Source organism: Rhinolophus sinicus, chromosome 2, assembly GCF_057876585.1.
Source record: "Rhinolophus sinicus isolate RSI-liver-muscle chromosome 2, RSI-T2T, whole genome shotgun sequence".
Lineage (NCBI taxonomy): Eukaryota > Metazoa > Chordata > Mammalia > Chiroptera > Rhinolophidae > Rhinolophus > Rhinolophus sinicus.
Window position 1 is genome coordinate 52,985,005 of NC_142502.1, and position 16,060 is coordinate 53,001,064.

At 42.2% G+C, this 16,060-nt stretch overlaps 1 long non-coding RNA gene across 1 annotated transcript in view; it reads right to left on the reverse strand.

Annotated features, from left to right (window-relative positions):
- LOC141571690 (uncharacterized) overlaps positions 1-8,059 on the reverse strand; it is a 45,988-nt gene extending 37,929 nt beyond the window's left edge. The window contains exon 1 of the long non-coding RNA XR_012496696.1: positions 7,967-8,059. This is a non-coding gene — a long non-coding RNA (uncharacterized LOC141571690). The remainder of the gene's footprint in view (positions 1-7,966) is intronic.
- Positions 8,060-16,060: the final 8,001 nt, after the last annotated feature.

The following is a 16,060-nucleotide window of genomic DNA, read 5'->3' on the forward strand; positions in this document are numbered from 1 at the left end:
ACATGTACTTACTTCCAAAAAGCATGACCATCAAGGTTATCAAGTACTAATGTCTGCCATTCCATCACAAGGGCTGAGGAACAAAATCTTTCTACATCTACAATGTTTATAAATGCCTTTTTCTCAGTTCTTCTGGCAACTTCTCTATATTCTGGGGAAAGATCAAGCTTGGTACACAGGGAAAGAAACAAGATCAAATCATTCTAAACGATGCTCTCTCCGAACTCATCTGTGTAATCTGTGCAACTCCTTGTGGTCCAAGCCTGCCCTTTTCCTCTGACTGAAAAGAAAGCACGTGGGCATTCTCCCTGCTCCACGAAGGCTGGGGCTCGGCCGCAGCAGGCTGAGATGGGATCCTGGTGTTTGGGAACACAGTGTAGTCACCCAGGCTACCAGGGGTGCCTGTTCTACAGAGGTCAGCTATCCAAAGCCCGTCTGAAATTGGCATCAGACTAAAACAGGGTGTGTGTTCCCTTGGGCCATATCAGAGGAGAGCATTGGGAGGAGGAGCCTCAGGCATCTTAGAAAACTCCAAGTTAAGAGGCATAGGGACCTGCCTGCAAAAGGCCTTTCAGATGGCAGCTCCTAGGGGCAGATTTTCTGCCTACTGACTGAACCTGATATTTGGGGACAAGGCTCCAGGTTTTCTTTCCCCTGGACAAGCAGGAGGATGAAGGACTCCACACTGGCCTACTATTAATGTGAGTGTTGCCCTTTATCACTGATGTCTACCTGGGGATTTCTATATGATTCATACAGCTTATTAATATCACATATGTAAGCTGAGCTCTGACATATATATATATGAATATATTATATATAAGCATATATATATTATTTTATTATACAATCAAAGATTTCTACCTCTAGATTAGAAAAAAAGAGTGTCATATTTATCCCTTTAAAGCTGTTTTATGGAATTACTAAATACTCAGAATGGCTTACCAAAATGGAAAGTAAGGACAGATTATTCTTCTAAACTAGTGTCAAGTGAATTATTTCCTAAAGAAGATAAAGAATGTAAAGTTAGATTCTGAATTAAATCCCTAAATTTGCAATAAAGTTGCAAATATTATACTGACGTGATATATTATACTGACAAACTTGCTACCATTTTGAAATACGCAGAATCTGCTTTGGAAAATAGGCTTTGCCTGGAGTCAATATTTTCCTGTAGGGTCACATGTTCTGTCTCTTGTGGTTGGTTGCCTAAGGAGTAAAGAAAGAGAAAGTACCGAAGAAAATTAAGGATAAACTAGAAAGGTTTTGCCCTATGGTCCTTGCCTCCTCTGTTTGCTTGTTGCTTTGTTTCTCAAACCTCACTTGAGAAGCTGGCAGTGACTTAAATACGCGTGTATGTTGTTTGTATAGATAACTCAAATAATTTGTCACAGTATTGTCAGCACAGAGAAAGTTATACTGAGAGAAGTCTGCTTGCAAAACACCTCTCCTCCCACTCTGCCCACACATCAAAATACACTGTTTTTGACACATATAAATGTGACTTTAATAAGGGAATAAAATGCAGAATCACCAAGCATTCCTGTATCATTCCCTTTCCTTTGTCCTTTTCCTCAGTCTCTCTCTCTCTCTCTCTCTCTCTCTCTCTCTCTCTCTCTCTCTCTCTCTCTCTCTCTCTCTCTCTCCCCCCTTCACATTTTATTTTTGAGTTTTGTGGGGAAGAGAAAGCATGGGTAGATCTTATTTGGAGATAGTAGTGATGAAAATCTCTAACGCCTGAGTGACACAGGTCAAATTACTCAGTACGCTGGCAAAGAAACACATAGTCACTGCCAAAACCACAGAGTAAAGTCTTCTAAAAATCCCCTCAGATAGGGATGTTTTAGAGTTAAGCCTTTCCATTTATATTTTAACAACCACCTGTTGACTTCTACTGGTGCTTGTCAAGGGCGGATAAATGGCGGGAAACTGGAGCAGAATTAGCCCATTCAAAGGGCTTGATATTCCCCTTTGAAGCGGTTGCCATTGTTTTCAATGGAGCCTACTCAAGGCTCATAAGATCAAAACATGAAAAACAAAGAGGGAAGAGTTTACTTGGGGCAGGGTCCCTCTCTCCTCTTGTGATTATCACGGCATTCTCAGGCCATCCTTTTTAATCCAGGAATTGATTAGGGCAGTCTTTACAATGCATTTCCAAGTCCTGAAATGCAGTGGGGAGAGCCAGAGAAAAGACAGGGGAGAAAATCCATGCTGGACTTGGAAGGCACGACGGCGGGGCCTGCTGCAGGGTTCCTGCTATGGGCACACATTGTCCAGGGCAAGTTCTGCTTCTGCCATGGAGAAAGAGGGGAAAATGAGGCAATGTGAAGTCAGAGGAAAGAGAACAGGCTGCTTCCGTTAGGAAAGTCTCATTTAAACCAAATCTCAAATTTGTGATGGGAATGTTGAACACCGTCGGGTAGCGTCTTCGGTGAGACAGAAACAGTTCTAAGCACTCACAGTGTTACCTCGTTCTCCAGCCTGCTGTCATGGAGCCAGCCATTCCACAGGTATTTTGTGAAGGTCTACTAGATTCTAGGCCCTAGGGTAACTCAACAATGAACCCATCATGGATCTTGCCCAAAAGAAAATGTATGTTGTCAATTTCCTTAACAATCTCTAAAAAGGGCAAGGAGATAAAACTCAAAAGTGTATGGCTGTTTTTGCAGAAAAAAAATATTCCAGTGTCCCTCTTTGGAAAGAATTCCTTGGCCAATTCAACAACATGAGCAGTGGTGTCCTTATTTACTTACATAACATTTATTGTACACTTTTGTAGAGCCAGAATTATGCAAGGACAAAGAGGCATAGAGGCAGCTGGGGTGAGAAAGCCAGTCTTGTCATCCTCCCCCTCTGCACTGTGACATCTTGATAAGGGTGAGCGCCCAGCTCTACCAGCTTCCTCCTGTTGCTCCCCTTGCCCCTGCCACATGCCGCTCACTTCAAAGCTGTTTCTGCCCCCACCTACCCTGTTCATGGGCTCTGCACAGCTTGAACTCATGGCCCTTCACCCTCAACCACACCTACCCCAGCCAGCTCCCCAACCCAGACACTCAACTGGGCTTCCTCAGAGCCAGGGCAGGGTAAGCAGGCTTGGGGCTGGAGACTGGGGAACCAGAAATGAAGCCAGTTGATTTGTCCCTGCCCTCAAAGTCAACGCGGCCAGTCCTAAACTGGGGTATCTGTGAAGTGCTAAGGGAATATGGAGAGTACGTATTGGATTTTGCTGAGAGAGAAACAAAGACATCTATAGTCCTAATTAAATACAGCATCTACTATAACTAGTTCTGAGACAGGGCTAGAGCAGGCAAAACAGGATTAGGGCTTCATTGGCAGTATGGTTGCCCATCAGATGCTCAGTTCCTGGGATTTATCTTTCAATTCCCCGGGCAGTCACCTAGAAGCAGCATTTGGCTTTCAAAGCAGACAATGGGTACACGTGTCATCTCGACAATGTAGCACGTAGCAGAGGTAAGCACTCAGCACAGCAAAAGTGAGTGCATTTCCACCTACCATTCCTTCCCACCCTCAATTGCTGCCTCTGCTAGCCCAGTACTTCATCTACACTTCTCCAGATGAATCCCATCCTTGCTATCCATCCTGCAAGCCCCTGCCAGATCGTTCTTTCCAAATGGCCATTTGTACCTTGTCCCAGGCTGACTCTAATAGAAACAGATGGGACCACGCACGGGATTTAACTGAGAAGAGTTTAATGAAGGGACTGCACAGAAGTGAAACAGGGTTACGGCACCACCAAAGGATGATGAAACACCTAGAGACCTAACAAGAGTAAGAAGCCCTTACCACCCCCAGGTCTGAAAGGGAGAGGAGAGAGAGAGAAGTTCTCTAAACTGGTGAGGGCTATAGATGTAGAAGAGGGGCCACCCACTAGAGGTGGGACCTAGACAACATAACCATCATTGAAGCCACGGCAGGAAGAGAACAAGGCAATAAACCATCTGATCTTTCTCTCCCCCGTTCTCCCACGGCTGCCCACTGGATGAACCCAACCAGCAGCTGGAGGGAGCCCAGTTTCCTTCTGGGGTGCTCTGTAGAGATTCAGTGTCTGGAGTATAGAGCAGTGTAGAAAGGGCAGAGAATGGATCTGGGGGGTGGGGAGGGGTGCAAATAGAAAATAATCAGCACACAGCTACTATGAGGTCATTCAGAAACCTTTAACCAACCCAATGGACATTGATGACTATTAAAGAAGCTTGTTGCATAATATTACTTCTGTTCATACCAGACCTGGAGCAAGCTTCTGTTACATACTTTATCTCATTTATCCATTTTATAAATGGTGAAAATGAGGTTCAGTTCAATTATATGTCTTGGCCAAGGCCTCACAGTTAATAATGACAATCAGAATTTGAACTCAAGTTCGTCTGACCCCTAAGCCTGTGTGCTCTACCCAGGATTCACTGACAGGACTCAGTGACTGGTATGATCTGGGAAAGGAGGAAGAGGGGAGACCTGACTATGTCTTTTAGGGGTTGACCCTGTTGACTTCGAGCACATTGAAGCAGTGAACTGAAGTGGGAAACCTGGGGAGGTCAGATAAGTGCTGTGGACACATGCTGAGTTTGAGGCCCCTAAAGTAAACAGCCGTGAGGTGGCTATGTCAGCATGCAACATGAATGCAGTTCTGGTGGGTCTGGCAGTCTCAACGCAGAAAGAAATGCGGTCACCATGGGAGTAGGGTGATGGCAGCCGCCTTGGGGGTAAAGGGCATCACCTTGGGAGCTTGCTGGACAAAGATGAGACCAGGATGTAGGCAGGGCCTTCTAAGACCCCTGCACTAAGCAGTTCCTCATTACTTGTAGGGGATTTCATATCGCCTAGTGTGGCACACAACACCCACCTCCACTAGGGCCCACACATTTCCACATTCCTTCTCACTGATTCCAGAGACAGACCCTCCTCTCTGGTCAAACCTGCCTGCACTTTCCCAAATCATCTGCCTTCCCCACACTCCATGCTTTGTCTTACCCACACCCCACTCCTCCTTTGCAAATGCTTTGGCCTGGCTGGTGGCTCCCTTTCTTGACCCTTGGTAGTTCCCATATCTCTACCACACAGCACACACTGTCTTACAGGGCCTGTGTCTTTTGTCTCCTTCCCATATGGAGAATTAGATGGTCCATATACGTTGGCTGTAGATGGCTCAAAGCACAGTTGATTCAATCACTTGCTTATTATGGAGATGGCCAAACATCAGTAAGACCAACTTTCTTGTTTAATTCAAATTAACCCAACAGTTTGGACTAGTTTTTTATTCCTAAAACAGCACTCCAAAAATAGTAGTGGCAGCATTATTGTAATATATGGGAAGACTTCCAAAGAAACTATATAAAAACGGACAACACTTATTTGGATATATAGTACTGTGGATAAAGACATGGGCTTGGGAGTCAGATTGTCCATGTTCAAATTCTGGCTCTAACACTTATTTCCTTTTGATTTGGGGCAAGTTATTTAATCTCTCTAAGTCTCAGTTTTCTTACTTGGAATAGTGGTACCTATTTCATAGATTTGTCTAGCAGATCAAAGGAGCTAGTGCTTAAACCAGCAACTGACAAGTAATAAGGCCTTAATAAATGGTATGTATCACTGTTGTAATTACTTTCAGCCCATAGAGTCTAGCTTATGAAGCTAGAAGGAACTACACAGAAAATGTAGTCCAATCAGTTCATTCCCCCATTACCCAGCATTATTCAGCTGTACGTATGATGGTTTATACCTGTACAGACTCATGCTTTCACGCAGTGAGGCAGAATGATCTAGATCTGGTTTGTTTGTTTTTAATTTTCTGAAGAAATATAATATTTACATTATAAAATCCAAACTACCTTGATCAAATAAGAAAAATACCAATGTAACATTTAGGACAAATTTTCATAAAGCAAAAGTTACACTGGTTTGTAATCACTGCTGGTGATCCTAATTAATACCAGTGTTTGTGAGAGTAATGAAAGGAAGTGCATGTAGAGTACAGTTAGAGTACGAGTCATGGGGGCGTTTTGTCCATGACAGTATTTTGTTTTTGTTTTTGTTTTTGTTTAGACCACTGTCTAGGTCACAGGAAAACCCTTGTAATGAAAATATCCACCTATAGGTGGCAAACTTATACTGCTGGCATTCTGTCCTTGAATGCCCTTGCAAACAAATGTCACTGGGGATGGAGATGAAAGTGAAAACTAAAGAAAGAAAACAAGAAACCTACATAGATCCAGAAATAACATTCTACACAAACTTATAATAAAAAAAGAAACCCCACATAATTTCACAAAATACTTAGTCTGTTTCATCTGCAAAAGCACCTCATGAAATTGCACCAAATGCATCTACTTGAAATATATTTCCAGAGTCCTTACAACACAGCACCCATGGCTTAGAGAGGAAAAGACACATCCTGCCTTGAGAGCCCTGAGAGCTGGGGGGCTTTCCATGAGCAAAGTGCTCCCAGCAACAGCACTCATTCGACCCAAGCTGTTGTCCCTGATTTGACAGATGGAAACAAGCTCAGAGACACGGGAGTAGTAGCTGAGACTGGCCCCCTACTCTTTGGATTCCAAGTCCTGTCTCTGCCACTTTAGGCTGCCCCCAACTTAAGGCAAAAAGTGACAAAGCAATCCAGGATTTGGGGTTAGGACTAATCCTGTTGAAGTTTATCACTCACAACAGAGCCCCATGCTGTTCTTCCAGAACCTTTCTGATGGGAGCAGGTGCAGCTGCCCCAGCTAACCCAGACTCACTCCCAAACCACGGGGGGTAGGGATGTTTCCAAGAGTGCAGGTCTGAAACCCATTGGACCTTTCAGTATGATAGTAAAGAAGCTCATTTATTAACATGAAAATAATCCTTCTACTCTACTTCAAAAAAAATCTTTGGATGTAATTCAATCTTTGTAAATGTGTTTAATTAGAACAGTATTAAATGCCTGTGTAAACATATAAAGAGAGTAAACTCAGTACTTGCACCTTTCAAGAATTTCCTATGCTAGACCTACTCCTATAGGTGAACATATATGTGGATATGTGAGTGTGCATACAGAGAGACAGTTCTTCACCCACTGTATATATCATTCTGCCACTTGCTTTTTTTCATGTAACAGTGTACCTTGGAGAGATTTATGTAGATATATATTACTCGGCTTAATGTGGATGATGATGTATAGTTTGGATGTACCATAATATTTAAACCATTTCCGTACTGGTAGGTAGTTAGGTTGTTTCTGCTTTTCACAATTATAAACAGTTGTGTAGTGAAATCCCTTTACATATAACTGTGCACATGTGCAAGTATCTCTGAAGGGTAAATTCCTAAAAAGGAAAAATTGTTGGGGAAAAAAGCATATATACATTTAAAATGTTTATACTGTTAAATCATCTCCCCCTGCAAAGGCTGAACTGACTTTTTTTTGTTGACTCTTTCTGCCTTTTTTTTTTTTCTTTCTAATTAACATTCTATTGTCGTCTTATACTCTGGGTCACATTTATGCCATGTTCTCACTTGAACCTTGAAGTCCTTCTCTCTCTCTCTCCCACACCCAGTTCATCAGAAAGCCTTTACATTTACCTTCAAATGTGTCCTACATCCAGCCACTTCTCACCATCTGCACTGCTGTCACCTGCACTGCTTCTCACCATCTGCACTGATCGAAGCCACTGTCATTTCTCTCCGGATCCCTGCAGTCGCCTCCCACACATCTCCCTGCTTCTGCTCTTGCCTGCGTTCAAACTATTCTGAACGCAGCAGCCAGAGTGACCCTGTCCAAACCAAGTCAGACGTCTGCACTCGTCTGCTCAACACCCTGACAGAGCCTCACTTCTCTCACACTGGCCTCCAAGAACTACGTGACCTGGCCCCCTTGCCTTTTCTGCCCTGTTCTCCCTCTCCCCCATGCCATTCTGCTCCAGACGCTGACATGCTTGCTGTTCCAGGAACACTCCAGGCACCCCCCTACCTTAGGGTCTTCGCTCCAGCAGTCCCCTCCCATCAGACATCCGCTTGACTCACTCCTGCATTTCCTACAAGTCAGCTCAAGTGGCGCCTTTTCAGCAAAGCCACCCCAACACTCTTATGTAACACTGCAAACATCCCCCACTGGCACCCTGTACCCTTTGCTCCTTTTGCCTTTCCCACAGCACTTACAATCCTGTTATCTACTATGTAATGAACTTTTTATTACATTCATTGTCTGTCTCCGTCCATCTGAATATATGTGGGTGGGGATCCTCACTGTTTTGATCGCTGCCAAGTCCTGAGTGCACAGAGCAGTACCTGGTACACGATCGGTGCCTAACAACATGTCTATTAAACTGGCATTGCTGCTTCTCGCCCTGTTGCAATTATGAAATAGCTTCACAGAGGTGTGGTTTCGACACTGAGGCATCCCCTGGTGAATGATGTCCTGTGGCTTTTTGAGAACGTTTCGAAAGGAAAAAATGGAAAAATTGAATATTTTCAAAATTAAAAACATTTGTTATGCAAAAGGGGGTAAAAAGACAATTTGGGGAGAAAGTATTTGCGAATCACACATCCATAAAAGGACTTACATAAATCGAGTGCATAAAGAACTCTCAAACACAACAGTAAAATAAAAATCTAATTAGAAAAATGCATAAAGGACATGAACACACATTTCATCAAAGGCTATAGAGATGGAAAGATGTTCAACATCATTAACCATTAGAGAGATGCAAATAGCATCCTGATATGAGACCTATCATAATGGCTAAAATAAAAAATAATAACACCAAATGCTGGCAAGGATGTGAAGAAATTGGATCACTCATACATTGTTGGTGGGAATGTAAAATGTACACTCAATCTGGAAAATACCATGTTTCTTTTAAAACTTAAAAATGGACTTCCCATACAGCCCAGCAATTGTATCCCTGGGCATGTATCCCAAAGAAATGAAAACATATTTTTACACAAACATGTGTATACAAATATTCATAGTAGCTGTGTACATAATATCCAAAAACTGGGAATCACTCAAATGCCCTTCAATCGGTGAATTGTTAAACTATGGTACCGCCATACCATGGAATATTATTCAGCAATAGAAGGGAATGAACTATTGATGCACTTGAATGAACCTCAACGGAGATAGGCAGAGCAAAAGCACCAGTCTCAAAGGTTACATATTCTATGACTCCATTTATATAAAATTTTAAAATCACAAAATTATAGAGATAGAAAATAGGTTAGTGGTTGTAAGGGCTTGGGGGTGGTGGCAGCAGGAAAGGGACTGGTGTGGCTATAAAGGGTGGTATGAGGGAAACTTCATGTTAAGTTCTGTATCTTACTTATGGTGGTGGTAATACTAAGCTACACATGTGACAAAAATGCATATAACTACACACACACACACACACACACACACACACACACACACACACACGAGCACATGTATAACTGCAGAAACCTGAGTAAGTTCTATAGATTACGCCAACGGTAATTTTTGGCATTGATATGTACTATAGTTATTATACAAGATGTTAACATTGGGACAGGCTGTGTCAGGGGTTCACCAGACTTCACTGTACATTTCTTTGCAATGTCCTGTAAATCTGTAATTATTTCAAAATGAACAGTTAAGGAAAGTTTCAAGAAGAAATCCAGGCCAGTGAGTAAGCTTCTTTTCTTTCTTTCTTTTTTTAAATTAAAGTTTATTGGGGTGACAATTGTTAGTAAAGTTACATAGGTTTCAGGTGTGCAATTCTGTAATACATCATTTACATATACCACATTGTGTGTTCACCACCCAGAGTCAGTTCTCCTTCCATCACCATATATTTGATCCCTTTTACCTTCATCTACCACCCCCCCTTCCCCTTTATCGTTTGGTAACATAGACACAGACAATAGTTTAGAGGTAAGCTCCTTTTCTTTCAGCCCAGAGGTGCTTCTGCTTCCTTGATTTTGTGGCGATGTTTGCCCTTGGGTTACTCTCTTTATTTTCAATGCACTCAACCCCTGTCTACTTGGTCTTTTTCTAAAGTTCCAATCACTTTTCATGGGAAAGCTTGGAAACACTTTATTTCTGTGTGGTTCTGGGGAAGCTGCTCAGCAATCTATTTTCAGCCTTCCCTTTGAAAAATGGAGAAATGTCATCTGTGCCCTTCCTCACAGGAATGCTGAGGGTTACAAATCCACAGAAGTTCCAATGAATTCTTTCCATGCTGGACTCATAGAGCAAGTGGGAATCAGATGAGCCCTTCACATTCTGCTCACCACGTGAGTGCGTCTAACACTAAAACCCAGAAAACTGGTCAGGCGTCAGCTCATTCTAGAAAGACATAAAGGTCTTCAATAAGCCACAGCATTGCTGACCATTGGATAACTGGTATAGTTTATTTAGTATAATAGTTATAATAGTTGTAGTATAATAGTTGTAGTATAATAGTTATAATACCATGTTTCCCGGAAAATAAGACCTAGCCAGACAATCAGCTCTAATGCGTCTTTTGGAGCAAAAATTAATATAAGACCCAGCCTTATTTTACTATAATATAAGACTGGGTCTTTAATAATAATATAATATAATATAATTATAATATAATATAATATAATATAATATAATATAATATAATATAATATAATATAATATAATATAATAATATAATACCAGGTCTTATATTAATTTTTTCTCCAAAAGACGCTTTAGAGCTGATTGTCTGGCTAGGTCTTATTTTTAGGGAAACAGGGTAGTCATAGTATAATAGTTATAGTATAACAGTTATAGTATAATAGTACTATTAAATATTATGCGTCTACAGTAGGTTTACACACTTCCTCAAATTTCCAATTAGTTGAAACAAGTGTGATTTTTCAAAAGTTATTTTTTTTAATGCGTAAGCTCAATGTTTAGTAAATAGCTTTTAAAATAAACATATTCAGCTGTTTTTAAAACATTCTTTCCCTGAAGTCAAGTCATAGATTTCTAAACCATTTTGTGCATATCAATGTCAACTTTTTTTTTCAAAACTGCCCTCAGTGCTCCCTACCTCCATATCCTCTCTTTTTTTTTATCGCAGTAACTTTTCCTTTTTCACTCTCCTACTTTCTCTGAAACATGCCCTCACTAAACAAATTTGCTGTGTCACTTCTATTCTTACATTCCCCTGGAATAAAACATCTTTTGCTGGTTACTCATTAACTACCGAAACCCCCACATGATTATTTCCAGCACATCATAATAAACATTCCTTGAGATGTGTCACACAAGCTCAGAATCAACAAGGAGGGCAGTGTTGCCTGGGCAGGTGCTACCCCATTTAGTGCCTTTGAGCAAATTAGAGAAAGGCACCCTCTCTGGGTAGGAAACAGGACTGAGTCACTGCTGAGTTTCAGTCTTGACCTGCACACGTTGGGCACAACCTCCCTAACTGGACCCAGGAGCTCCAGAACAAGTTCAGAAATACAAACTCAGCTTCTCTCCTCACCCTTGCAGTGGCTCCATCAATGGCTTGCAGTGTTTCTAAGAGCAATCATTTAACCCTTTCGTGACACAAATTTTTTCTTGGGTCACAGTAAAAACTGTACAATTCTTGGATATGAGGTTTTACAAACCTATCCTGTTACAAGTTTGTGTGTGTGTGTGTCCATGACCGTGGTGCCAATATTCATTGGGAGATCAGCAGATCACTCAGCTCTAGGACAAGCTCAGACTGTTTTGGTTTCCTTTAATGAGGAAGGGGGAACTCTGGCCATTTTTGTCCTTGCGTAGTTTCCTGTTCCAGTGCAGTGCTCTGTGACTTGCAGCCCAACATTCATGCCCTAATGCACGTACGCTCTTGAATTGAATGAGAACATCTGACTAGGTCAGTTTGCATTGGAACATACCTCCCAGATGTTCTACACTATGTGATACCAGCTCTGGACATTTCTCATTCAGTGTTCATCTCTGTCAGCTTGTCTGAAAATTGGAACCAGAAACACTTGACAAATCACTGGCTGCATCATGGTTACAGGTGGTAACATATTGCTGCTGCTGCCACTGCTGCTTATTCATGAAACTGGAGGTTGACTCCATTTCTGAGATGTAAACTAGGGAAAACCCCACATAAAGCCCCAGCATTGAACAGAATATCACATAGACAATTTCCAACTGAAATGCTGATTATTAGAAGTCATGTGGAGTCAGGAGTTGCCATGGAATCCATTTGTTTCTAAACCAGCTCCTCCTGCTGGAATAGTTTCTCATTATCATGTCTTTTTATGGGGGGAGGGGCGGGGAAGTGGGGGGAAAGAGAGAGACAGGCAAACAGAGGGAGACAGAAAGAGAGAGCCTGAGAGCTATTTGATATAAAACTATGTTAATAATTTTAATACATTCAAGCCCTAAAATGAATAAGAAATTAAAATTTTAAGCAAAGTTAATATCAGCTTGAACACACATTTGTATTGCTGTGGTTTATACTAAAGCAATCCCATTGCTATCATGGTTTCTTTTCTGTGACTTCTGATTATTCAGGGAGAACATGTGATGGCTTATCATGTGACATTTATTTTCACAAACAAGTTATTGGATCTCCAGGAGTGAAAAAAAAAATATTACAGCAGATGTGAACCGTGATAGGCTGCACATTTTCAGTACACTTGTTTTCCTCTGTTTTCTCCTATGTATCATTTTTATTTAGATTCTTAACCAAACCTTTACAGCTTTGCCTCCTGTGAAACTGCTACCAGGAAGACTCTATCCCCTTGTTTCCTCCAAATTATTTGTTTAAATCATGAGAAGAGATTGGCTGGCATATGTTAATACTTGAGTTGTTTTGTGGTAAAATCCCCATGTGTTTGTAGGTAAAATACAAAACATGTTAATCAAATATCAACTTGGGACAACTGAATTTCAAAACATACAGAATCCATAAATTAACCATTATTTTAACATATGTACAATATAATTTATCATAATTAGTCAGGAGATCTGTTGGATGAAGACACATTAAAATTATATTTGCATATTTATCTTCTGTGTTTTGCATTAAAGATTATTAAATGTTTCATATGAGGGAGAAAAAGTGTTGGTAGCTGACTCCAGAAGCTTGCCTCTGTATCTCGGATTGTCTCCACGTCCCAATCTTCTACTGAGCTCTCCTGCAGGGGCTCAAGAAACCATTATCTCTATTAAAACCCAGGTCCCAGATCTTCCCCTTCACAAAGAACTTAGCCCACTTCAGAGCCAAGAGGACCTACCCTCAAATGTTTGTGGAGAGACATTCGAAAGGCCCATAGGCATATAAAAAGTTTTCAACCTCCATAATAAAAGAAAAACAGTCTAAAAGTAAACTGATTTTTTTTTTCATCTATCGGATTGTGGGGGAAGTTACAATGTGCTTTATTGCAAGGCTGTGGGAGAAGCAGTTACCCTCCCAAATTGCCAGCGGGAGTGTCAATTAGCACAACTCTTGTGGTATACAATTTGGTAATATCCACGAGGAATACAAATCCACATATCCTTGACCTAGCAACTCCACTTTTGGGAATCTGCCCAGTGGTTACACTTGTACACAGTAAATGATATGTGTACAGTCTTATTCATTGCTGTGTTGTTTGTGATAGCAATGATGGGACACAACCTAAGTGCCCTCAGGGGGTAACTCCATTTCTGAGATGTAAACTAGTTAATTATACTATATTTTCTTAAATATACTGATATTTTCTTAAAATGGAATGCTATGTGATATGTAGATGATGTATTATAGAAATGTATACTTGAAACCTGTATAATTTTACTAACCGTTGTCACCCCAATAAATTTAATTTAAAAAATTGAAACTTAAAAAAAAGAAAAAGGATGAGGGAGCTGTCCTGGCAAGTGAAAAAAATCAAGGTGCAGAACAGTGTGTAAAACATCAAGCTTGATGTTTGCTTGAATATGCACAAAGCAACCCTAGGAAGAAAACAAGAAAGCAAATCATTGTATAGCAGCAGACACCAACTAGAAGCCAAAGATGCATTTGCTTGGTTGGTATCGCTTTTTAAAGCTGGATTTCACTTCATAATCTGCTATCCAGGTAAGGAAAAAAAGTGAAGCAGGACAGATATTAAGATAAGAAAGGGGGCTGGTAACCTAATTTGTTTGGATTTTTCTACACAGATTTAGGGTCATACCTTGGACATAACTAAAGCAAGGTAGAGGGTCTCTGCAGTGGGAGCACCAATGTACTGACTAGTTTCATATCAGAGTAGAGCTGTGACTCATGGATACATATCCTTGTACCAAACTTCTCTCCAGATTTCCTGTAGAGGCTTAGGAGCCACAGCTGGAAAAGGCACACGTAGCATCCCCATCCTCGCAGGTGTGCTCAGGAGAAGCACTGACATCCATTTGTCATAACAGACACAGTGCCTAGGGCCCATGGCAGTTTTAGGGGCCCACAAAATGTTGTCATTTTAATTTCTTTCACAATCAGAAGAAAAAAATAAGAATTATAAATACATGGTAATCCATTCAACCTGATTTACAGTCATCTTTATACCAACACAATTGTAAAATATAATCTTTAATATTTTTTATGGAGGAAGGGGCCCATAAAAACATGACAAAAATGTCCAAGGACTGATGAAGTCACACTGCCCTAATGTGGCCCTTCGCAAGAGGAGCACTTGCCACCTGAGGGTAGGCTTAAACCTCACAGGCTTAATGGGCACAGGCAGGGCCTCTTCCCCCAGCACCACCACAACACACACTGGTACATGTTGGGCCATGTATGCTTAAGTAGTCTGGCAAAAGTAGGGAAGGGTTTCCGGGCCAAAAAGGGAACCGATGCTTATCTGCTATTTTTCCAATGTGTCCTACCCCTGGTCTATCGGCCCAACCCTCTGGTCTTTCCTTTAGCCACACTAGAACCCTGGAACCTTCTGGGATGGCCCTGAATACTTCCCTGCCTTTCTGAGGTCAAACTCCCCACTAAAGAGTGGCCTGGCTGAGTTCTCAGGGCTTCCTCTCCCTGATCTTCAGGCCAGCATCATCTTTCCTAAAGAGGCAGGAATGACCCATCTTGAACCTCTCACCCCTACACCTCAACTAGAAAGTTATATCATTTTATGCATATGCCCAAGGTTCTACAATACAAGGACTATCACTTCAAATCTTTTCCCTCCTGACAGTCTTCTCCCTCAAAGACAAGTCGTGGAAAAGCAGACTAAAGCAATGGTTGTCAAAGTGTGGTTCCCTGACTGGCGGCATGGGCATCACCTGGGAACTTGTTAGGAAGGCAAATTATTGAAACCCATCTCCAGATCTGCTGAATGATAACCTCTGGGAGTGGGGGGGAGGGGCAGCAATCTGTGTTTCAACAGGCCTTCAGGCAATTACCATGCAAGCTCAAGCTCCAAAACCACCAAGCTATGAACCACAGTGCCCAGATTTTCAATGGCAGATTCCCAGGTCCCCTGCCCAGAGGTGATGAGCCCAGAGAGGGTGAGACTCAGGAATGTGCCCCAGGCGCCGAAGGCACTTGGTCCAAGGCCCAGGTGATCACAGAGGTACTTCCCTGGGATCCTGAAGTGACTCCAGGAGGGCAGGCACAGGCGGCAGCTATTCGAGGCTCCGGACCTAGAGACATAGCGACTTGTCCGTCGGGTCAACCATGGCTGAGTCAAGCTGCAGCGTCTCAAAGCGGGTCCCTGGGCCCTCACTGCGTGATCGGAGGTGGCGGTCGCGCCTGTCGCTCTGAACTCATTCTCACTCCGCTCTAGAGGCTGCGGAGCTGCCTGGTGCTCAGACTACCTCTCCCCTCCCACCTCTTACGTATGGAATGCCAACTCCCGAGTCCAACAGGCATTTCCGATTCCTAATCGGAGTGGGGTTCGAGGGTCCATATTTAAAAGCAGCTCTCCGCCACCCGCTTACCCTAGGTGACTCTGAGTCTCCACCAGGTCTGGAAGTCGGTTATCTGTTTATGGATTAGAGGTATCCGCCTTACGGGAATGCCTCACCCATTTCTCCTAGAGTATGGAGGTCTAGGGAGTCTTCTTCAGGCGCTCGCGGCCTTGTCCCTGGGTACATTGGTTTTGGGTACCAAGTTGGAAGCAAAGA